Source organism: Glycine max, chromosome 17 (assembly GCF_000004515.6).
Source record: "Glycine max cultivar Williams 82 chromosome 17, Glycine_max_v4.0, whole genome shotgun sequence".
In the NCBI taxonomy this organism is placed as follows: Eukaryota; Viridiplantae; Streptophyta; class Magnoliopsida; order Fabales; family Fabaceae; genus Glycine; species Glycine max.
This window is the reverse complement of record NC_038253.2, coordinates 23,549,731-23,575,143: the sequence shown is the minus strand read 5'-3', so window position 1 is coordinate 23,575,143 and position 25,413 is coordinate 23,549,731. Positions and strand designations below refer to the sequence as shown.

Genomic DNA, 25,413 nt, shown 5'->3' with positions numbered 1-25,413 from the left:
AAATTAAATAATATCAATGTCAACAAAATATTATTATTATTACAAAATATTGTCGATTAAGTAACAAAAAGAGTCCAAATGTCCTACATAATTATTTACCTAAAATTATTTCATTTCTTTGTCAATTTTATCTTTTTTTATAATTTTTGTTCAAATCCTTCAAATAGCTAGAGCTTTGTTGTTTTTAAAAAGTGTCATGTTTATATAAATGGTTTACTTAAAAATATTTTAATGTAGAAGTCTGTAGATTCTTTTAGTTAAAGTGAAAAAAAAGGAGTTAGGGATGTGTGGAGAAAACAGTATGAAATTGTAGATAATATGGAGACAATTTAATGATTTAAATTGATTATGTAAATCAAATGAAATTAAAAAAATGAAACAAATAGTCTCACAATCTCAGCAAGTTGCTCATTTTTCCAAGGCTCAGGGGAAGAGGTCCCTCAAGTTGATTATCTTCCAAGATCCTGTAAACATGGATTACAAATATAATTATTCCACCTCCAGTTTTAATCAATTAGCATCATAGTTTTCTGAAACGCTTACAGTTCTTGCAGACTAGCCATGTCACCAATTTCAGAGGGAATTGAACCAGTAAGTCGATTTCCCAAAAGGTTCCTGAAGCATGTATCAATTGTACTGTGAGGAATCATGCAAACCCCATTTAGGATTTTTTTTTAATTAAAATGTAATGATAGTATAAAAGATTTTACACTATCATCCAATAATAGGTTGTTGGTAAGATTATTGACTTCTAGTTGGTTGTCGGCTACGTAGGTCACACCACGCCATTTGATTCTTAAAAACCAAAGCCTTATCTAGGGTGATTTCTAATGGGTTAACAATGTAAAAAATTTTACACTTACAATTTATGTAAACTAAACTCAATTGCAAGAAGGAAAAAAAAAAGACAGTCACAAAGGTTCTTAGTTAACAAATGTAGAACATGCCTCACAAATAGAGCAAGCAAGATGAAAACACACAGATGCATAGGTAATGATGACTTACAGAGTGACAACTGATGAGAGGCGTCCAAGGCTTTTTGGAATTGAGCCATTGAAATAATTCCCAGTGAGTTCACTGCTCAATATAAAAGTTTCAGTTAGTTATTTCTAAGTAGATTCCTTTGCATTTGATGAAGTTAATAATGCTTTGACTTTCATATAAAAGAACTAGAATGTATACTACTAATGACAAAATAACACTACAAATATTGCAATTCACCATTCATATTTGTATAACAACATGCATGGTCGAGCATTACTCTACAATCCATAGTTTCTTTTATCGGTTGAAATCAAAGACAATACTAGAAAGTTTATAATAACTCATGTGTCCTATTCAACCAATTCAACTAGACCTCATTGGTTAGTTGATTAGTGTTCATAGTTTTATTTTCTTATTTGAAAATCATGACATAAATGGGGAATCCAATGTACATGGTGCAAAAAGAATTCTCAAGCAACTTAGTATTTACCTCCCTCAAAAGTTTGAACTGGGTTGGGAACAAGAACACTAACAGCATTTTCATCAACAGAAATAATTGGATTTCTTCTTAAAACAATCTCCAACTTCCGATAAACATTCTTACAAGACTTTCCGAGGAAAGAATTCTTTTAGTCTTGCACTATTTGAGTCTGCCATAGTGCGGAAAAGATGGCTCAAACCAACCACATATGCCACAACTGAACCAAGAAACTTCAAACCCGATAAAAAAAATGCACAGGAATTAGCCTCTAGAAGAGTATAAATAGCTGTCAAAGAATCCAGAAACAGAGGAGAAGTGGCTTCACTTAAGCCACCAAATGATTACATGGCTGACGATATTATTGTTGGAATTTAACATGAAAGCTAAGATATTCTACTAGCATACCTTAACCACAAGTCAGGTTTCGGGGTATATTATTCTAACCCAAGCTAGGTGAATACATCAGTTATCAATAACGGATGGCTGCGGAACATGGCAAAAGGCTGAAATTCCACCACATAAACATGCCATTGCGCCTTATGGTGTCACCATGGCCAGACTTCCTTCACAAATTGCCTACGGCAGTTGGCAAAAAATCCACCATGGCAGGACCATAGCCACTATTTAACAACACTTGATACAGTTTGCAAATATTAAATTTAAAAGCACAAAAGTATGTTAGTTTATATCCAAAAATAAATACAGAGGCAGTGGCAAGGGAAGCCAACCCCAGCACTGCAAACAACAATATCTCTGCATGACATACTTGAGTACTCACAGGAGAAGCCTCAAAATATTCTGACAGAACAGAAGTTCTATAAAAGTGAATTCCAGGTACTGAAGTAACAAGATGTCCTGTTGACCTCCAAAGTCATATTTCGTAAGCTGAGTAATCCAGTGAGCCTGGCTGGGTACATCAATAACAAGAGATGCCATAAACCTAGCCAACTGAGCAGTGAAGTCACAGTTTGAACCTTGATGAATGTCAGCATTGCCAATTTTTGGGAAAAGTGATGCAAAATCAACATAAGTGGCATGAGGGAAATCTTGTCACCATATAGTGTTAGTCACACTATTCCACTACATAACCATGAAAATTGATCAACAGTTTTGCCATGTTAATGACATACAAACATTGAATCATATAATAGTTGTAAACCTACTATAAGCATGACTTAAGGTACCTATAGAAATGCTAATTTACATAAATATAACCTGATGATACAAATGTTGCTATTATAGGCTTCAAAGTTTATATTAGGGACACTAAGGCAATTGCAGTTGATGTCTTACAGATAACCATTTTACAAGTATAATGCTAAGAGTTACAATGTTTTTATACTGAACTGAAGTATCATATAAGTTAACTTAATCGAGTGAAGTGGCCTCCAAAACTAAATGTTAATAACTAGAAGTTTGGTTCATAGAACACCTGCTTTTCCACCAAATTAGCCGATGTAATAACAATTTGAATACTATCTTTTCTTTGCAAAACAATCAACTTTGGATGATGGCAAGCAATCCCCTGTCTCTTGCAGTTATTACCAAATGCTATTATGGTTTCAGGGAATTGAGGACACCTAATATCCAACAAGAAAGTACATTCACAAATAGGAAAAATAAAGTAGCGTATTGTGGCATGCAATTGTAACTGGTAGATGAAGGCACCTTGCAATATGTCAAGAAAGAGCACTGTGGAAGGAGCCACAACATGAGACAATAATAGCCTGGAACAAGTGTCCATGAGTAAAAAGATTCATAGAAAAAACAACTGAACTGATTCTCATAAAAATTAAAAAGAACAATCAAAATAGAATAGCAACAAAGGGCAGATGCTTGTGCTCAAATAAAGAAAAATAACTTTCAGGTTGTAAAATTGAATGGTAAATTACTAACATTATGAACAGACAACAAAAGTAGAAAAATATATAAATAAATATAAACTGTTAAACCTCCTACATCATATAAAACAGAAAAGAGGATGATATAACAAATTTGGTGAATCACTTATTTTGGAGTCGTTTGCCTAGGGCCAGCTATTCTGCCTACAAAGCAAAAGCCTCAACAAGGAAAAATTAAACTCATTCACAAATAAATAAAAAATGTAAAATTACCATGCTGTGTCGGGATCCTTTGGCTCACAGAAGGGTCTATTCTTGGAAGAGTTGTGTAGCTGTCCTCCCCATCATTCACTCTAAATCTGATAGAGGCAAAGAAATCTCATTGCCAATAAGAAGCATTGCTTCTTTACAGTTATAAAAAGAATAAGTATGTACAGGAGTTAGAAATTTGTGAATTTTATGTCTGCTGTCTTATTAAAAAAAAGAATAAGCGGTATAGCAAAAATGTAATTATTGAAAACCTAAGGGTCTTCCCTTGCTTGATATCGTTCCATTTGCCATTAATGACAAGAAATTAAAAGAAGAAGTTCCATTCTCTCAGTCTAACAATTTTGTAGAGACAACAAAACACAAAGTTTCATAAATATATTTCCAAATAAATACAAGCCAATATAGTGACATTTGTCTCAGTAATGTTCACAATAACAAAAAAATTCCTATGTCAACTAAGACTTTGTACATTGATTGCTTTGAACTTTAAGAAAATATACTGCCCATTTTTGGCGAATCGTTGTAATTGTTTCGTTGTCTAACGTCGTTCCATCAAGAAACCACTACAAAATATGAAGAATACAAAGGGTGTATTTAATGAAGATGTAAAATGAATGAAAATACTACTAAAATAGTAATTTGAAGATGTTAAACCGAACATACCATGCTCCAATCATTCTTTAAACCCCCACTAACGATGTTCCACATCCAATGCATCACGTAGTAGCCACACTCATACCCTCCACTTTGAACATGGCTCTACATTCAATATAAATAATAATTTGATCTAACAATTGTATTGAGGTTATCATTTGAAGATCAATACTGGAAAATAATGATTAATTGCATCACTAACCTTGACTTCAATCCACTTAGGAGTTGCTGGATTATTTGTACCATCCGCAGTTGTGTTTGCTGACTTCATTACACTACATGATATGAGGGACAATACAAAACTTTACTTGTTAATTGCAGTTTTGATATAAGTATCAGGCTTCTTACGTAACGAACAAAACCATGCAACAACATTGGTCGCAGGACACAGTACTACCAGTTGCCAATGGCCCCTACAAGAAACAAGTATTAGGTACGTAGAACTTCAACATTATTTATAACCATTTGAATTAATAGTACTTACTGATTTAAGTAAGCTCCTAGGTACACCTCTCATTGCGATTCCTTGAGCCATGCTTGTAAGTAATGCTCACATTCAGCACGTCGATCCTTTGCATTGTGTATCGATTGTGGCTCAAGGAATCCATACACGGAAGCATGACCCAAAGTTGAGCTCCACTCATCCAAAAACCTACTTTGATAAAATATACATAAAAATTGATACTGATACATAGCATACAAAATACTACTTATCAATGAATCATATTAAATTTACTTACAGCATCCATAACTGTAGTATAGATATGTTCAAACATTTGTATCCAGCTACTATTTCATTTACATAAGAGAATGTCAAGAAGAATGAAGCATCAACATTTGAAAGCCCAAATTTGCTGCCATCCCACTTCAACTCAACAGGTGTGTCGTACATGAAATATAGGCTTTTAATCAGTTGACGCAACGGATCATGGTCAAAATCATTCGTCCCCCTTTCATTTGTTTCAGGAAGTTTCCTTGGACTAGTATCGAACTCCTAAATGTGTAATGAAAACAAAAATTTACATAATGTCACAAACTAACATATATTCATGTAAACATGTGATGCAGCAAATATAATAACACCAAATTTACCTCATGTGGCACTTTTTTCACAAGATTTGTTGGTCATCCAATGAATGTTTGAAGAGCCTGCCTAACATATTGAATCTTTGATGTCGGGAAGGGCACTTCGGCGTCACCTTCTATAACTTTGTCAACACTCACCCTTACAACATCATCAACATAAGTGACATTGTGAATGGCAGATCCCCCCTCACATATTTTCCCCAAGGCCACCAACACTGTAGTATGTTGTCGTTGCACGTATAACCCCATAGTGGGTTTTAAGCTCACATTTTTGTTGCCTGATGGGTCAACATCAGCAGTTTCTACATTACTTCCTTTAGTGCTAAGACGTGCAGCCAATGCCTGTAAATCCACCTCAATAAGGGGAGAGTATTATGATCCCATCTGACTCAACTGAATGAAGATCTGATTGGACAACTCCTTCTTAAATTCCTCCAGACTCCTCTTGTGTTGTTCTTCATATTCATTCCTTACTTGTTCCTTTATGTTTCCAATAATGTCAACCCACTATTGCTGCATTAGTGTTGCTGAGGAACTACTCGATGTATGTGTTGCCCTACCATAAAATTGAGTAAGGGTCATACCAGATCCCGCTGCACGAACTTGACCTGGATGTTCCAGTTTGCCAATGGCCGTATTCAAGATGTCATCCCAACCATGGGGAACAAAACTACCCTGTGTCGTCTGCTCTTCTAACGAGTCCTAAAACAAGCACAACATATTGAAAGAGTTAATGAGGTAGTAATTATAAAACAAACAAAAATTAGTTCCAAATTGATTATAATCATGCTGCAACTCACAATTCTATCCAAAATTTCTTTTGCTGCCTTTGATGTCATCTGGCCATATCGTTTGGTTCTAGCCATTTTCCACTTCACGTGCCTTTTAATGGGAGATGGCGGCTCCTCCAGATCAAACAATGGATTCTCAGTCAAAAGTGTCTGCTGTTGACTTTGCTTTGTTTTCTCATCTAACAATTTTTTCTCAAGCAAGTCATAACCCCCACGAGATAGTACGTGGGGGCAGTCATTGTATTTTTTACTCTCCTTTGCCTTTTTCCGAATTTCCTGTCATTGACAATATATTATTTGCATTTATTTAATTGTTAAAAATGTACATTTCTAATGAAATTTAAACTAAATTGAACAAACATGTTACCTGCCAATCCGGGGTCTTGCGACTTGCAACAAATTCGTCCCAAGTTTGTTTATTCATACCATATTTTACTGAAGGATTTTCTTCTTGTCCGGCTTGTGTGTCAGCATAGACAAATTTAGTGGTTAGCGAAGACTTAAATTGCCTTCATCTAGTGCCCACCGTGGACATTACTTTTTTCTTGGCATTTTCAGCTTCTGGGATATCAAATTTAGCCTGCATTACATATTCATCATGTCAATTTTAGTGCATGTAAACATTTTTTTGAAAATAAACTCAATGTTTCAATACATAAAACTGTTAACGTGACTTACCAAAATGTCCCCCCATACCATGTCCTTAAGAGTTTCTGGCACATTTTTCCAATTGCTGTAGACAATTGGGATATTTTCTTGAGCTACAACCCCTAAAAAACTGTGGAACTTTTGCTTCTCTGGGCCTGATGCTCTTCCAGTTGCAGGATGCACATTAACTATTGGTCTAGGATGATCTAAACTTCTTAAAGTCAGCCTTCTAAGACGTGTGCTTTGTCGTGTCTTCTTAGGTTGTGGCTCCGAATTACCATCTGACTGCGGAGGGGACCTTGGCGCTGTCACCATGACGCTGTCCAAATGAAACAAATTTAGATTAATTTGGTAGGATTAAAAATAGCATGTACGCAACACAAAATAAATATGAACGTTACATATAACTCAATAACAAATAAAATAATATTGTAACATTACATTGATACAAGGCGGTTAAGGAGCAATGTTCTCCCATAAACCTTCAGCATGATCATGACGAATCGCATGTACGTCATCCACCTCTGCTTGTTCACATATTGAAGGCATTTTTGTGCAAAAACGAGGAGTCTCACAAATGTCAAGGGATGCATCATGAATTTGTTCCCTAACACCAATTGGCCTTCCTTGTAGAACCACTGATAATCTACAATTATTTGGATCTTGGATGTAAAACACTTGTCTAGCTTGTTCTGCCATAATGAATGGTTCCTCCTTGTAACCTACCTTGTTAAGGTCTACTAAAGTGAATCCCATTTCATCTCTATGAACACCGGTATTTCCATTAACCCATTTACATTTAAATACTGACACTCTAAATTGATTATAATCAAGCTCCCAGATTTCTTCAATAACTTCGAAATAAGGCATTGAGGCTTCAATTGGGTTGTTATCAGATGCTCTAGAAAAGTGCTCAGAATGAGCCTCCACAATCACCCCACTATTCTGCACACTACTTTTATCATCTTGTGACTTTGTATAGAACGAATAATTGTTTATGTCATACCCCTGCCAAGTAGGGACATATTTAGATTCGGACCAATAGCCAACAATCTTAATGTTTTGGAAGCATTGCCATCACTCATAATTGTTTCTTTAAACCAGTTCATGAAAGTTCTATTATGCTCTTGCAACAATTTCATCATGTTCAATTTTGGGTTAATAGATGTCAGATATTGTTTATGAGTTTGTATGTATGGAACGACCTCCTATGTGTTATTCAAGATATACAAATGCGCTTGTGACACATCTTGTCGACTCATGGTAACAACATTGAAGCCTCGTGTCCCATGACCTCCTAGTGTCCGGTCATGACGAATTTTCAGTACCCCCACAGCTTCAACTGTTTCCATGTACTGTGAACAAAACTCAATAGCTTCTTCAGCAACATACCTTTCTACAATGGAAGCTTCTGGTCGGTATTGATTTTTGGTATATCCCTTCAACACTTTCATGTAGCGTTCAATTGGATACATCCACCGCAAAAAAACTGGACCACACAACCGAATTTCCCTCACAAGATGAACAATTAGGTGAACCATGATGTCAAAAAATGATGGTGGGAAATACATCTCTAACTGACAAATGACAATGGCAGCCTCATTCTCCAAGTCATCCAATTGATGAGGATTAATGACTTTACTACATATGGCATTAAAAAGAAAGCACAAACGGGTTATGGCAACTCTAACTTTGTCAGGCAAGATGCCGCGAATCGCAACAGGCAATAATTGTTGCATTAAGACATGGCAATCATGAGACTTCAAGCCAACCAACTTAAGATCATTGAGGGCGACAAGGCTCTTGATATATGAAGAGTATCCTTGTGGAACTTTGACATTCCACAGACATTGACAAAAACTTTTCTTCTCTGTTGTTGACAGTGTGTGGCATGCTGGGGGTAAATATGTTCGCCGACCTTGTGATATGGGATGCAACTGCTCTCGTATTCCCATGTCAACCAAGTCCTGACGACATTTCAAACCATCCTTTGTCTTCCCTTTAATGTTAAGAAGAGTACCAATTAAACTATCACACACATTTTTCTCCACATGCATAACATCTAGACAGTGACGCACATATAGATCAGACCAGTATGGAAGATCAAAGAATATTGAGCGTTTCTTCCACATGTTGTTGGGAGTTGATGTCTTCTTCTGGGACTTGCCAAACACGGTTACAATGTCCTTTACGCGATCATGAACTTGGTTTCCAGTTAATGCTTCCGGGGGGCCTTCATTCTCCTAACTTCCATTAAAAACTTTTTTCAATCGTCGATAAGGGTGAAAAGCTTTTAGAAATCTTCGGTGTCTGGTATATACTGTCTTCTTTCCATGCTTGAGTTGGATGAAGCTTGTGTTTTTCTCACAGATAGGACATGCATGATGCCCTTTCACACTGTATCCACTTAAATTTCCATATGCTGGAAAATCATATAGTACAAAACACCATTGTGTGTAACCTGAACGTCTGCTGCACATTTGCATCCCACACATCTACCCATTCTTCCCACAATTGTTTCAAGTCTTCGATTAATGGCGTAAGATACACATCAATATCATTCCCTGGCTGCCTTGGACCCGCGATCATCATACACAGGATAATGTATTTACGCAAAATGCACAACCATGGGGGAAGGTTGTAAATCATCAGTAAAACAGGCCACGAACTGTGGTTGCTGCTTAAGCTACCATAAGGATTCATTCCATCAGAAGCAAGAGCAAGCCTTAGGTTCCTTGGCTCATCCCCAAACTCTGGATACAAACGATCAATTGTCTTCCACTGTGGCGAATCGGCAGGATGTCACAGTAATCAATCAGATTTTCGGTCATCCGAATGCCATGAAAGGTTTTTTGCATCATGTGCATTAGCAAAAAATCGCTTAAACCTTGGTATTATTGGAAGATACCAGCACACCTTGGCAGGACGACAATTTTTGGTTCCTGCATCATCAGTTAATTCATCATGTTGCACTTTGTATCGTGATACCCCACACGTGGGGCATTGTCGTAGTTCTGCATACTCATTTCTATACAATATGCAATCATTAGGGCATGCATGGATCTTCTTGTACTCCATTCCCACTGGACACAAAATCTTTTTGGCCTCGTAGTGATTTTTCGGCAAAGTGTTTTGTTCAGGAAGCATGTTCTTCAATAAGACCAGCAATTCAGTGAAGCTTTTATCACTCCACCCAAATCTTGCCTTCAAGTTTACCAAAGCTAACACAGCTGACAACCGCGTGAAAGATGTGCACCCCTGATACAATGGCGTGTTGGAATCACGTTCTATTGTATCATACAGAGGTGCATGCGCTTGCTCAAAAGTCTCTTGTCCAAGATCACGGATCATTTCCTCTATACACTCTCCGCTGTCTTCGTGAACCGCCTGAGACTGAGAAACAGTTGGAATGTCGGCCGATTCCCCATGCCATATCCATTTTGTGTAATTCGGAATGATGCCATAACATATCAGATGTGATCGGATTTCATCAACTAACTGTCGTCTACCATTAAGACATTTAACACATGGGCAAAAATAATTGCCCCTCAAACTTTCAGCATTAAGTTGTGTAAACTGTAGAAATTGTTCCACCCCGTTCTCATACTCATCACTGATGCGTTTTGCTTTCATCCAACTTCGATCCATGTTTCGTCTTTGCTATTCATGACAATGAATAAGTTATCTGTGATGCATGCTAAACTCACTTTTTTGCATTGAAGGTGTGGCCCTACCCCATTCAGGAAGACATTTTATATAGTTGAATCAAACGTACAAGTAAAATCTCTTTCGAGTGATTTGATGAAATTTCGGCAGCATTTTGCATTGGTCTTCAAGTACACAAGATGAAAGCGGTGAATGTGTGAACAATCACCGCGATCAAATATGCACCCGAAGAACAATGTCAAATGCAGTATACCGAAATTTCTTCAAATCATTCAAAAGATAATTTACCTCTACGTATGATTCAACTATAAAAATATGTCATCCCAAATTGTCCAAACGGACAATTCAAGAATCAATACATCGATTAATTCAAACTATCCGTATTAATCGATGTATCGAATCTCGAACGGGGAACTAAGGTTCACTCATAATGCAACTAACTAGTAACATGAAACAATACCGATATTTGAACAACGACATGTTACAATCATACCACTTTTTAAAAATAGAGACATACCTCGAAAGATGCTCAGTGTCAACGATAACGAGTGCGGGGATGCAGTTACAAGGAAAACACTAACACAAATGTTGTAATGACGACATATAATCTGTACCATCAATGGGGGAAACTATCAGCTGGATCAATCATACTCAAATAACAATGCATCATGTTTGAGGTTTATAAAATAGTACAACCAGTAAAGAGGTTTATTTTAAGTGAAATAAGGATAATTTAAATATTTGGTCAAATGGAAACAAATTAAGTTTTGGCTAACATCTTAACTTCACCAGAACAAGGAAAAGCATACTCATGTATTCTTTAACATGTTGAGGGCAACAAGCTTCTTTCACATGATAATAATACCATTCCAGAGTTGCTATGTGCCCACTAATTTAATTACATTGAATTAGAGCTAGAATTACACAATAATATTACTTCAATCAGTACAACATCCATTAACCAAGGCCCAATTTTGTAGGTGTATAACAATGTCAATTATGTACAGAAGTCAAGTAATTAAATTCCCTATACGTAAAGGCATTCATGAGTGACATGAGGCTCGTTTGTGTTGTTATTGTCTTTTAAAATTATTATATCTTTTGTTCATTTGTTTTCCATTATTTATGATTGCTCCAGTTTTGGCTGCCTAGCTGGCTAGCTTTTAGATAAAGGGAAACAGTGGGTGATTCTAAAGGGTAGAGGCCTAGTTGACTAAAGACAAGAGAAATTAGAAAATAGCATTTTTTTTGGGGCTGAAAATAGAGGCTTGAGGAGTTGATGTTTTGCCCTATAAAGTAGGTCAATATCAAGAATCTTCCCTAGCAACGTTAAATTGGTGTTTGCATCACAAAATTGTATTCAAAAATGATATTTCCATCGTTAGGATTTAATAGAAAGACTTTTAGCAATTCCGGGAAAGAACACAAGAAGACTTATCATAAATCTGTATTGTTTCAAATATCGTGGAGTAGTAGAATGGGATGGAATGGCCTTCGAAAAGATGAATAACCTCAAAAGACTTATCATAGAAAGTGGTAGCTTTACCACAGGTCCCAAACATCTTCCAAATAGTTTAAGAGTATTAGAATGGTGGGACTATCCTTCACCATCTTTACCAATTGATTTTCATCCAAAGAAACTTGTCAAACTAGAGTTACTCGGTAGTTGCTTAATGTCTCTTGATTTGTTCATGTCAAAGAAGGTATGCATACAAGTTCTCTTCACTACTTCTATATCAATAAGTTCTTTTGAATATTAATCCTTTGATTCCTATTTCTTTCTCTTTTTTGTACCTTTTTGGCAGATGTTCGTGAATATGAGAGTTTTGAATTTTTCTGATTCTCAAAATATAACAGAGATACCTGACCCAAATTTACAAGAATTAGCATTTTGCAATTGTGAGAATTTAATTAAAATTCATGAATCGGTTGGATTTCTGGATAAACTTAAAATCTTGTATGCTGATGGCTGCAGCAAGCTTACGAGTTTTCCGCCAATCAAATTGACCTCTCTTGAAGAACTTAAACTTTCATACTGTGGTAGTCTTGAGTGTTTTCCAAAAATATTAGGGAAGATGGAAAATGTAACTTCCCTTGATATTAAAAACACTCCCATCAAAGAATTGCCATCTTCAATTCAAAATCTCACTCAACTTCAAAGGATTAAACTGAAGAATGGTGGAATTATTCAGTTACCAAGTAGCATTTTTGGGATGAAAGAACTTCGTTATTTTATTGTTAAAAAATGTGAGGGGTTGCTACTATCCAAAGAGAACGAAGGGGAAGCACAAATGACCTCAATGGTCTTTAGAAATCCCATTGATTTTCTTGATCTTTCACATTCCAATATATCAGGCGAATTCCTTCTAAGAGGTCTCCCTTTGTTTGCCAATGTGAAAGAATTACACCTAAGAGGGGATGATTTCACAATTCTTCCAGCATGCATTAAAGAACTTCAGTTTTTGAAAGAAATTTATTTCGAAGTTTGTGAGAATCTTAAAAAAATTAGAGGGATTCCACCTAATTTAGAAATACTCTGCGTAACAGATTGCAAATCCTAGAGAGGTTTGGACCTCACACTTCTTCCTTCATGCACCAAAGAATGTCGCTTTTTAAGGAAGCTTTTTTTTATCTGGATGCGATAATCTTAAAAAAATTAAAGGGATTCCACTGAACATAGAAGAATTGGATGTAGAATGCTGCATATCCTTGAAAGTTATAGATTTTACTCCTCCTCCTGCATGCACCCGAGAATGTCGTATTTTGAGTACACTTAATTTTGATTATTGTTCGGATCTTGAACATATAAAAGGGATTCCCTCCAACGTTGGAAAATTTTCTGCAATAAACTGCGAATACTTGACTTCTGAGTGTAGAAGCATGTTACTGAATAAGGTTGATATATATTTTTCTATATATATATATATATATATATATATATATATATATATATATATATATATATATATTTGACTTGATAATTTATATATTTCACGTTGACTTATACTATAAATATATATGTTGCTAAATGTATGAATGAATTATGACCTATAGGAATTGCATGAGGCCGATGGATACAAATTGTTTCGTTTGCCAGGACCAAGCATTCCAGAGTGGTTTGAGCATTGTATCAATGGATCATCAATTTCTTTCTGGTTTCGTAACAAGTTCCCTGTGATATCTCTATCTTGTGTTTTTGTTGGACTGGAGTTATATGCAGGAGTATGGTTCACACTTATCATCAATGGTAACAAATATTTATCCCCTCATATTTTCTTGGCGGATCTATCCAGTGATCTTCTGTGTATATGTGATCACATTGAGGAACTATTCTACGACCTTGTTCTTTCGGAAAATGAATGGAATCATGTGGTGTGTACTACATCATGGGTACCCCAACCAATCAAACAAATTGGGATCCATGTACTAAAACAAGGAAGCAACATGGAGGACATCCAATTTACGAATCCGCTATTGTTGAAAGAAAAGCGAGATTTTCACAATTTACCAACATGGAGGAAAAAGAAGAGTCTGGTGTTTGTCTCTTCCCGGAATGACTTTTAGTTGGTTCATGTAATCCTAATACAATTTTGTGTTCACGGAATTGTTGAAAGAAAAGCGAGATTTTCACAATTTTTGGAGTAGATTTAATAGAAAGACTTTTAGCTGACGATGGCATGATCCAGGGGAGTTTTAAAATTGCAATATCAATGAGACAATGACTTCCACATTCTGTATTATATTTTTTTAATTTTTTGTTTCTAGAAAGGTGTCTTTGAAATTCTATTAAAAGTGATGGATCAATTCTTTGATAGAAATTAATCATTGGTAAAATTAGGAGATACTTTATATTCATAACACCGGTTAAAATAAAAGTTGTCCTTGAACCTAAGAAGAATCTGAAATGGGGATCTGAGAAACCACATAAATACAATCCTATAATTAAGGTAGAGGAAAAATTCTGGCCAAGCTATGCTTCCCCCTTTAACAGCTTCAAAATTCTATAAGCAGCACACTACTGTAATTTCAGTTCACTCATGTTAGGTGACATCCCTAAATTGGGAATCTATAGCCTGGCCATGCTTAAATGCTTATAATTTTCTAGATGTTCCAGCTTAAATGTTTTGACTGTTCTCAGCATGAGAATTTACTTCTCATGGTGCTCAAACAAGTGTGCTGGGTACAACTATAAAGATCTGAGTCAATGAGGTTGTTAGGCAAGCTTGTCTCTGGGCCCTCTCTTTAAATTCCTTGTTTCGTCCATTTGGGCTTCCTTCTACTTTATTTGTTAATGATTAATGGTGATGGGTATTTATATATCCATTTGGAAAATGACTAATAGAGTCTTTGGGTTAGAGTTCAACTGAACATAACCTACTTTTTTAAAAAAAATAAAATCTACCAGTGTTATTACTTCTCTATTTTGTGCATTGAGGTGTGCAAACAGACATTTTGTGTTTGCGAGTGTGCATGTTCTTATGTAGAGGTTATTTACATGCAAACAACTTTACTGTCTGCAGAAAGGTAAACGAAGTTATTGTAAGATAGACAAAACATTGAACCTTTTAACCACTCCACTTTTTAAAGTTCTCAGTAGAGTAGGAAAGAAGTCAGAGATACAACTATTGACAATTCTGAGAAATGAAGAAATAGCACAGATGAGAAACTCAATAAGAGAGAAAGAGATGGTGGTGAGAGAACTGGAACGTAAAATTGTTCAACTTGAACAACATAATAAGGAATTGGGAGATTTACTTAAAGAACTCAGGGAAGCTCAGATCAATAATGGTGGAGCAAATTCGGTGACATCAAAGCTCCGCAACAAGCTTAGATGGTTGGAAGAGGTGCATAAACACTGCGCCTCAATTGTCAAGTCTAAAGAATCTCAATGGGGTGATCAAGTGGCGAAGATGGAAGAAGATATTGTTACTTATAAGTCTACACTGACCAACAAAGAACAAGAAATAAGGGAGCTTCAGATGGAATTGGAAAATTGTTATTATGCCATTGAAGAGAATCACTTGGGACTCTTGATCTTTAAATCTGAACTTGCTGAGGCTTACTCCAAATCATTCAGGGGTAGGGCAGACCCTGATAAAGCATTTGATATCAAAGAGAATGAATACATGGTTCTAATTTCTGCAGAGCAATTGAGAGTGAAAGACAAGTTTGTAAAAACTATGGCACAAGCTGCACAACAACACTCTCTGTTGGAGGAAGAGCTTAAACAACAAAAGAAAAAGCTCGAGGAATCATCTGAGGGTCAACTAATCTTGGAAGAGAAACTACTGCAGATGGAATACACCGTACAATATGAAAGAAGTGCAGCATTTGAGGCTCTAGAAGTGCTGGAACAGGAAATAGCCAGTAAAAATGATGAAATATGTCGATTAAATTGTGAAGTACAGGATTGGAACGCACTCTGCTGAAACCCTTAAAGTATCCTATGAACCAAGTTATCATTATGATTATCATATATCTAACAGACAGAAGACTTCTGGTGCTGAGGGGGAGCGTTTAAAAGAAGCAGCTAACATCAATAAATCATTATCTACCTTGGGGTATTTACATTTTAGCTTAATACATTAAGATTTTGAATTGTCTTATTTCTGCTTTCTCATTGAGTAACTAGTATTCTCTAATCATTCTTGCAGTCATGTTATTATGATACTAGTGGATGTGGCAAATGGGAAGCAGAGACATATCCCTTACAGAGACTCTAGACTAACTTTTCTTCTTCAGGTTGATTTATATGCTGGTTTAGTTTGATTCTTTAGTCTCAGGGTTCTTTTGTTCATCACTATTTGGCATAAAATGCAGGATTCTCTTGGCGAAAACTCGAAAACAATGATCATTGCCAATGTCAGCCCTTCTATCTAGTTTGTTTATTTATCTGGAACTATATTTGGCATAATAATGTGAGTGTCATTCTATGATCAGTCTGAATTTCTTTCAAAGGAATGAATCTCATCAACCTATCACTATACATTCCATATATTGTTCTTGTAGGCGGTGGTGAACGAAGATTCTACTGCGCATGTAATTTCTTTACAACATCAAATTCGACTTTTGAAGGTGGTATTAGTTATTTCTTGTAGTATAAGTTTTATGTGAGTTGCTAATTTAACTAAAATGATAAATTTTTGGGCCAGGAAGAGCTTTCTATCCTCAAACGACGTCAGAATGTCTTTAGGTCTTTGTCATTTTCTTTGTCATCGATCAGAGATATAAAACAATCACTAAAACTCGAAGACTGTTGCCTAGAAAATGCAACTGACATGGTTGACCAACATGAAGATAACATGTCGGATTATGAATCCAAGGGCATCAGAATGTCCCACAAACAGGTATACATGGGTAGGCTTGGCTATGTTAATGAAGGCCAGTGTAATGACAATTTATGTATGAAGGATGAACCAACGTTTCTATTGTTTTCATGCATTGTTGCTTCAAGATATATTGAATTAAGGCCATCTTTTCCTTTTTTGTTTTGGACATTTTAATGCTTTTAACAAGATCTTAATCACAGCTTAATAAGGAAAAAATATATTTCAACCAAGAGTGAATAATGTGAATGAATTTAGTAGGCCGGCAGAGATTGATACCAAAATGAGGAGGGGGAACAAAACCCATAAGAGTTTATAATTTACAAACTATAAATCATGGTTTCAATACATCATGGATTTAGTATGCCAAGGCTTCGTATTCTTAACAAAGAGGGGGAAGAAAACTCAGCAGAGGTTATAATTTACAAACTATAAATCAGAGTTTTAATACATCTTGAATTTAGTAGGCCAAAGCTAGTATTCTTTTTCTACCATATTTTCTCAAGTTACTGAAAATGTCACATCCAATAGTTTCTCAACTCATGCAAAGAACACAGGCATACATGACGTGACACGCATGTCACAACACAATCAGCATTTTTGCATGGTTAAAATTCCTGTTCAAATGGACCAAAATATGTTGTATTCAGATTAAAAATAAAAATAGTGGTGTGTTTGTCAGGTAAGTAGAGAGAGAATTCATCAAGAACATCTTACAGTTTAAGTTTTGCCAGGCTCTACTGCAGGTTTGCTATGAGGATCAGTGGCAATCTTTCCTGGTGAATCTGGGTTGCCACCTGTCTTTTTCTCATCCCTGGCCTTATTAAAAATCACTGTGAACCCCTCAGCTGAGGTTGGATCATTGACATCCCATTCACCAAATTTAGGAAGTGGCCGGCCCTTTTCCTGTAGGATAATTAGATTAGCCAATGCAAAATAAAGACTCAAAATATTTTTAAAATAATTCCTTAACATTTTTATGAACTTGATAATTATATAACTGGAAAGAAAGTGTGTAAAGCTGATAACATAATAGATTTTCTACATACTACAAAAGTTTGATAAATGCATGTTTCAAATAATAAAGTTGGTTCCTATTAAGCATAAAAGAATGAAGTCCAAACATCACACATAAAAGCAAACAAGTTTGATTAAAAGGAATAGCTGTTGTTAGTAAAGAACCCAAACCTTAAGATCATAGACATGCTACTATTTGTATTATTCTAGTGTCAATTCACGTAAATTGTTCTTCCAAATTCTTATTGAATCTCTAGAAAGAGGCATGTTTCTAATTGCCAGACACCTTTGCTTATCCATTATACATCACTCACACAAAGGTCAAGTCATCATTTAGAGTTTGGACAGCACTTGACATAACTAATCACATATGATTTGCAGCACATGTACAAACCAAGTCATCACACACACAAAGGTTCTCTCTACTTTCTTGTTTTTTCTTTTCCCTACTCAGAGACTAGCAGTCATTCATTCCTACACTGTTCAGTGGTTTAATATCCATGGTATAGACTCTGTCCATCTTCTGAGAAAGTTGGATTTGTCCCGCTAGTTAGAAAAACTTTTATATTCTATACCATTCCAAATATTATGGGAAGATGAAACAGGATAAAGGTCTATCACATTGTACAATTTGACCTTTTATGGTTTGGTTTTTTAGCATTCTTGTTTCCTTTACACGACTTAAGATCAACTTCCCTACTAGCCCTTTCTAATAAAATCCTGTTATTGTCTTTAAAAGAAAAAAAAATCTCTGGCCAAATTATTTAAGCAACAAGAACTGAGGTTCACATATCATAATCCATACATAAAACATAAGAGAAAAAAAGACAACAAATCACGAGGTAGTAATTCCGAAAAGGGTAGGTCGTAACAGAACAAAACAACAAATAATTCAGTAATTTCACCCCGGACAAGAAAAGAAGAAAAGGAAATCAACTAGAAATCTGATCTACAAGTACCTACGATATTGATAATTGATAACAGCCTACACGATTCAGAAGCTACTAGAAAAGAGAGCAAACACAAAAATAGCAACAATCACCCAAAGCACACGGTGATTCAAAAATAGGAAAAATCTCATAGTTAAACTGACTTCGATTAACACACCCAATTTAAGGCAAGACTAAAGCATGAACTAATACATCTAAACGAATTATTCACCAAACAAACATGGTAAAGAGCAGCAACATCCTAAGATTATTCTAGTCTTTCACATAACATTTGAGGATCAAACCAAAAAGGCACAAAAGTAAACATTTCATACAAAGACAAAGAATAATAATTAGATGTAATCAGAAGAAATCGAAGACATGAACCTAAAGCTCAAATAACCGAAGGATCACAGTATCGAAATCTAGAAATGAACAACAAAAATTGAGACAAATAAATCAAAATTAATCACAGAAAAAATAAAATCGGAAAAGCAAATAAGCGATTGGAGAATCGTATACAACAACTCAATACAATGATCAAAGAGAAAATCAAATCAATTGAGAAAATACAAATTATCACCAAAAAAAAAAGTAAGAGAGAGAAAACAACACATACCGACATCAATATTAAAAAGGATTGTTATTTATAAATAAATAGAGTTTAAAAAAAATGATGAAATTTTATAAATAAATAAATAAGGAGATATAATTATTAATTAAAATAATGATTTGAGAGAAAATAAAAAGGGTATTTTATTTAATTGTTTGATAGAGAATGAAATAAAGTTTGTTTTTATAAAATAATAAATAAATAAATAGAGTAAGCAATAGGTCGTAAGTGCCCCTAGCTATAAATAACAACATGCTAGGTCAATTTTCAGACTGACTCCTTAGCCTCCTCTGCCTCACAATGTTGTTTCTTCTCTCTTCTCCCAAAACCCTCTCTTTTTCCCGCAGGCCACCTAACCTATCTTAGAAACATGACGATCTCGGACTCGTTCACCGTTGGATCGTCGTTAAATTTGAGTACCACGTTCGCAACCCAACTACGAGAATTATCACCGTTGGTAATTTTGATATTATGTCTGAGCTAAGAGAAATACCCCTCGCATTGTAGCATTTTCCTTTCCCGCAGAAACCCAGAGCTGTCTCGGTAAAACTACAATCCCGGTTTCGTTAACCGTTGGATTTTTATGAAATTTGGATATGTTGTTCGGAATTCAATTTCGCACGCTTTCATTGTTGGGATTTGCGAGATAATATTTGTGGAGGGAGAAAAATAAATCGCATATAGACAGTACAAGTGGAGGCTTCAATCCCTTCTCTGTTTCTTTGACGTTTAGGAATTCTATCGGAGCAGTTAGAGGAAAAAAATTGGAGGAATCTCAGAGAATTGCTAGAGATGCTGCTATCGCTGGCTGAAGACACGTGAGTCCGCTTAGAGGTAAGAGATGAGTTATTCAAAATTGGGAATTAGTGAGAACATGTGTAGGGATCCTTAGAGATATCAATTGGAATGAGTTTTGGGGTGTTTTTGCAATTTTCATTTTATCCTTATAATTATTACAGTGAATTATATATGTTTGACAGACCAATTGTTGTGGAATTGATATGCTATTGTGTTGAGCGTGAACCCTATAAATCGAGTACTTTTTCTAATTAACATGAATTGATGAAATAAAGGAGAAATTTATAGAGAGATATTGATTTTGTATTTTCTCTTTTTCTTGTTGTTTAGGTTTTTATATATAATTTAAAAATTTAATATCATAATTGAAATTGACCAAAGTGTTCATATAATTATTTAGAATTTGTGCATTGAAAGCTTACTTTGTAATTTGTGATTCAACATGATGTATGCTAGCTTATATATATATATAGAGGTTGTTATTTATATTAATAATTTATGTAAATAATATTGTAGAGTGTTATAGTATGATTCCAAAAATTATTAAGTGTTGGAGTTTGAGAATATTATGGTTAAATTTGATGAACATGTGTATGTTGTACCTTATGAATATCATTAGGAATGTTATGAGATGGTTGATGTGATGTTATGAGATGTTAAAGTGTGGACATGATATTCGATTGTAAATAAGTGAATGTGTTTAACACTTGATGTTACATTAATTATATCGTGAGCTATGAATTATACAATAACCCGACCAGTGTTTATGCGCAGTGTTAAAGAGAAAGTGTAGGTTCCTAGTTAGGAACCAGTGTTAAATTGTAGCGCAATTGTGTTAAACATGTTTGAAACATGAGTGTGAGGTCGTGGTATTGTATAGTTCATGAGCAGTGCTTATAAATGAAATATGTGATGAATTGTGGAATAATATGTTGCCTTGAGATTATAATATTGTTATTATGATTGAGTAAAAGTGTAAAGTAGAACAGGTGTTGAATTGTGAGATACGTGAAAACATGTGATGGTGGATTGTGACATTATGAGATGTGAAATTATGAATGAGTTTTGGTTGTGAATAAATGTGTGATTAATTCTTGATGTGACATTATTTATGTTGTAAGCTGTGAATTGTACAATAACCCGACCAGTGTTATCTTGAGAAAAGTGTAAATGCGCAGTGTTAAAGAGAAAGTGTAGGTTTCCTATTTAGGAACCAGTGTTAAAGAGATAGTGTAGGTTCCTATTTAGGAACCAGTGTTAAATTGTAGCGCAATATGTTGTACGTGTTTAAGACACGAGTGTGAGGTCATGGGTATTGTATAATTCACTAGCAGTGTCTGTGTGCTAAAATGATTTTAGGGGTTGGACCTGAATCAGGAGGGAGAGGCCCTGACAGACTCTTCGGAGTGTAGGCCTTGGGGGTCATCGGGTTTGAGTGCTCCTTTAAGCCTATCCTGATCCCATATGGTTGGAGCATTCTCGCAAGACATCGTGACCCTGACTGGTCTCCCTATGATTTTACTTAGTGAGAGTGACCTGACAAACCCATTGTGTGGTGTGTCTTGTTATATACTCCTAAGCGCCCTAGGGTGGTTTTTCACTGACATGGTACCACATTGCATGTAGGCTTGAGTCTTAGCATAATTGTCTCATGCGCTTGCTAATTGTTTATTATGAAATTGAGGTGTTATTATGTCTTGATCAGAGCGTGCGATTCTTGTGTAATGTGATTGATGATTGAAAAGTGTGATTGATGGATGAAAAGTGAACTTTGAATGACAAAGTGGTGGAATTACGTGAATTACATATAAGTAAGTTTTATTTGGTTTATATGATATGTATATCTAGTTGTCTTGTTTCTCTATTAGTTAGGAATGTGATAACTCACTCCCAGTTTGCTGTTTGTGTTTGGATCATGTGATGATCTTGAACTTTGTGTTCGGGGGAGCAGATGACTAGGTGAACTGCTTTAAGGAATATTGTGCTGAAGGATGTTGGGACACAACGCTCTGATAAGATGTGACATTGGGATATAAGTTTTTATGTTAATTTTATGATGTTAGTCTATTTTATTTCACCTCACTGATTTAACAAAATATTTTTGTAAATTTGACAGCCTTATTTTGAGCCGAATATATTTTTAATGAGTTTATTTGGTAATTGAAATGAATGTGAACCTTTTACCCATTTGATTTTTGTTTACCAATATATTTTATTTATTTATATATATGTCGGGGTAGAGGGTGTCACATTTTCAGGGAAAGGAAAAGGAGCGAGTAAACTCCAATTAATAAAAGGAATCGGACAGAGGAGAAAATTCAGAGAGAGAGAGAGAGTGAGAATGATTTAGAGAGAGAAAGTGTGTGATGACGATGAAGGAAGAAAAGAGTATGCAGTAGAAGACCTTGTTGCGACTTCGAGTTGGGCCAAAAATGGGCCTTACGGAGAGCGTAACGGGATTCATCGAACGTCGTTACGTGTCCGAGGGGAACTTAGTTTTTAACAGTTATTTTTCATGAATTGGCACCTTCATTGAATCACACACCATTTATCGATTTGTTATATATGGGGGAAATATATGTTTTTAACATCGAATTGAAAGGGAATTTGTTGAGCTTGTTATGACTATAAGGCCTTAAAATTGTAGCCAAAATGCTTTTTCTGCTAAAAGCTTTATAATATAGGACTGGCCAATGAAAGTATATTTCATCTTCAGTAATGTCTGCCACAATAATAAAATGTGGTTTAAATTTGTTTTCAGTTTCATTTCAAAATTTAAGGGGGCATATATGGATTTTTATGGAAGCATTTTCCTGAAACTGCAAATGTGTGTCTACATGAATATTTTCAAATCATCTTTGTTAGTTAATATCTTCTCCAAAATATTTTTCTTTTTCTAGCTATAGACATTGAAGCATGGAGAGATGTGATTTATTTTGTTTCACAACATATTAGTTCTTTCCTCCAGGGACATGTTACATGCTCTGTATGTGCTAGTCTGTTAAGCCAAGTCTACTTCCTTTATTCTCAATTATATCGTTTATTTGCTTATTCTCTCAGAGATGTGACAATATTTAATTTTTCTGTTATCATCCATTTGGTACTGTCTGTGTTTTAAAAACGTTTGAACTTATCACAAGGATATTCCCTCTTGCACAGATATGGATGCCAAGGTGAAGCAAATGATTAAGCTTATTGAAGAAGATGCAGATTCCTTTGCCAGGAGAGCAGAAATGTATTATAAAAAAAAATCCCAAAGCTTATGAAAATGGTTGAAGAGTTTTACAGGGCATATCGGGCATTGGCTAAGAGATATGATCATGCAACTGGAGTGATCCGCCACGCCCATAAGACCATGGCTGAAGCATTTCCTAATCAAGTTCCTATGATGCTGACAGATGATTTACCTGTCGTTTCTCCTGCGGAGACTGAGCCACATACTCCAGAAATGCGACACCCAGCAGGGTGCATTTCTTGATCTAGATGAACCACAAAAGGATGCTTCTGCTCATTTCCATGCTATCAAAAGAAATGGTGGTTATACTGGTGAACCCGATTCTCCTTTGAACAAAACCGGTTTGAAACAGCTCAATGATCTCTACATCCCTAGAGAACAAGAAAATCTTCCAAAGTTTGCTAGAAGGGGGTTCAATTTTTTTGAGACGCGAGAGGAGAGTAATGAGCAAAACAGTGGAAGCAACAACACTTTGTCTGAGTCTGAACGCGTGACAAAAGATGAGACAGAAATTTTGGCCTTGAAGAAAGCCATTGCCAAATTAGAAGATGAAAAGGAAGCTGGCTTGCTTCAGTATCAGCAGAGTTTGGAGAAAATGTCTAATCTCGAGTTAGAAGTGTCTACTGCACCAGAGAATTCTCGAAAACTCGATGAGCGAGCAAGTAAAGCTGAAGCTGAAGTTCAAGCCTTGAAGGAAGCCCAAATCAAATTACAGGCTGAAAGTGAAGCTAGTCTTCTTCAGTACCAGGAATGCTTGGAGAAAATATCTAATCTGGAGAAAAATATTTCTTCTTTGCAAAAGGAAGCAGGAGAACTTAATGAACGAGCTACTAAAGCTGAAACTGAGTCTGAGTCCCTAAAGCAGGAACTTGCTAGAGTAGAAGCTGAAAAGAAAGCTACCCTTGTTCAATATAACCAGTGCTTGGAGACAATATCAAAACTGGAGGAGAGAATAAAAGAAGCTGAGGAGAATGCAAGAAGGATTAAGGAGCATGCCGATATAGCAGAAAAAGAAATCGAAGCTTTGGAATTACAAGTTACTAAACTTAATGAAGAAAAGGAAGATGCTGCTCTCCACTATCAGCAATGCATGGAGATAATTTCCAGTTTGGAGTATAATCTCTCTTGTGCTGAAGAGGAGGTGCATAGGCTAAATTCCAAGATAGTTGATGGGGTTGAAAAGTTAGAGTTCAGAACAGAAATGTCTTCTCTTGGAGACATCAAATCACACTCTGCAGTCAGAATTACAATCTTTGGCACAAAAAGTGGGGTCTCAAAGTGAAGAACTTAATGAGAAGCAGCAGGAATTGGGTAGACTTTGGGGTTGCATACAAAAGGAGAGACTGCGATTCATTGAGGCTGAAACTGCTTTCCAAACTCTTCAGCAGTTGCATTCTCAGTCTCAGGAAGAGCTTAGATCTCTTGCTTCTGAACTTAACAGTAAAGTGGAAATACTGGGGAATGTGGAATCTCGTAAGCCGGATTTAGAGGATGAAGTACACAGGGTGAGTGAGGAAAACAAAATTCTAAATGAGGATATATTTTGAGTAAGATATATATCTTGATATGATACATATAAAATTGTATAAACCATAATAAATATATAGTTGCAATTCCAAACTTAATAACACGCTTTTTGAACAGTACTAGAAATAAAATAAAATTTAGAAATCATTGTCATCATCAATCACTTCCTATTGTCTACAAATAGGAGTATCAATCTCATTACTTTCTTGAGATCATCTCTAAAGAGGACAAATTTTATGTTTGATTGATAAAGAGATAATACTTTTATGTTTTAATATTATTCATGCTTATTAGTCTTACATGTAATTATATTAGATTTTCATATTTTTTTAAAGGCTTGGATACTTCTCAAATTCATATTGGTGGAGTATTGATATCAGATTAGGATATGTGTCAGTACTTTAAGTAACTTATTCTATACAAACGTTTGTAAATTGTATTGTATCTATAAACCTTACAAAAATTTCTAATAAGAAGCTTTGGCTCGAGCATAGACATTAGACACGTTGCAGCTTTTGCATAGCGTAATCTTAGTTGAGTTGACTAA

General features: G+C 35.5%; 1 long non-coding RNA gene and 1 pseudogene across 1 annotated transcript; both read right to left on the bottom strand.

Annotated features, from left to right (window-relative positions):
- Positions 1-271: 271 nt before the first annotated feature.
- Positions 272-1,077, bottom strand: LOC121172678 (uncharacterized). The gene is made up of 3 exons (XR_005889418.1): positions 1,006-1,077; positions 544-615; positions 272-464 (listed from the first exon to the last, which is right to left on the bottom strand). It is a non-coding gene; the product is annotated as an uncharacterized lncRNA (long non-coding RNA).
- A 368-nt stretch (positions 1,078-1,445) lies between these two features.
- LOC102669618 (uncharacterized) lies at positions 1,446-4,501 on the bottom strand (annotated as a pseudogene).
- Between the last annotated feature and the right edge of the window lie 20,912 nt (positions 4,502-25,413).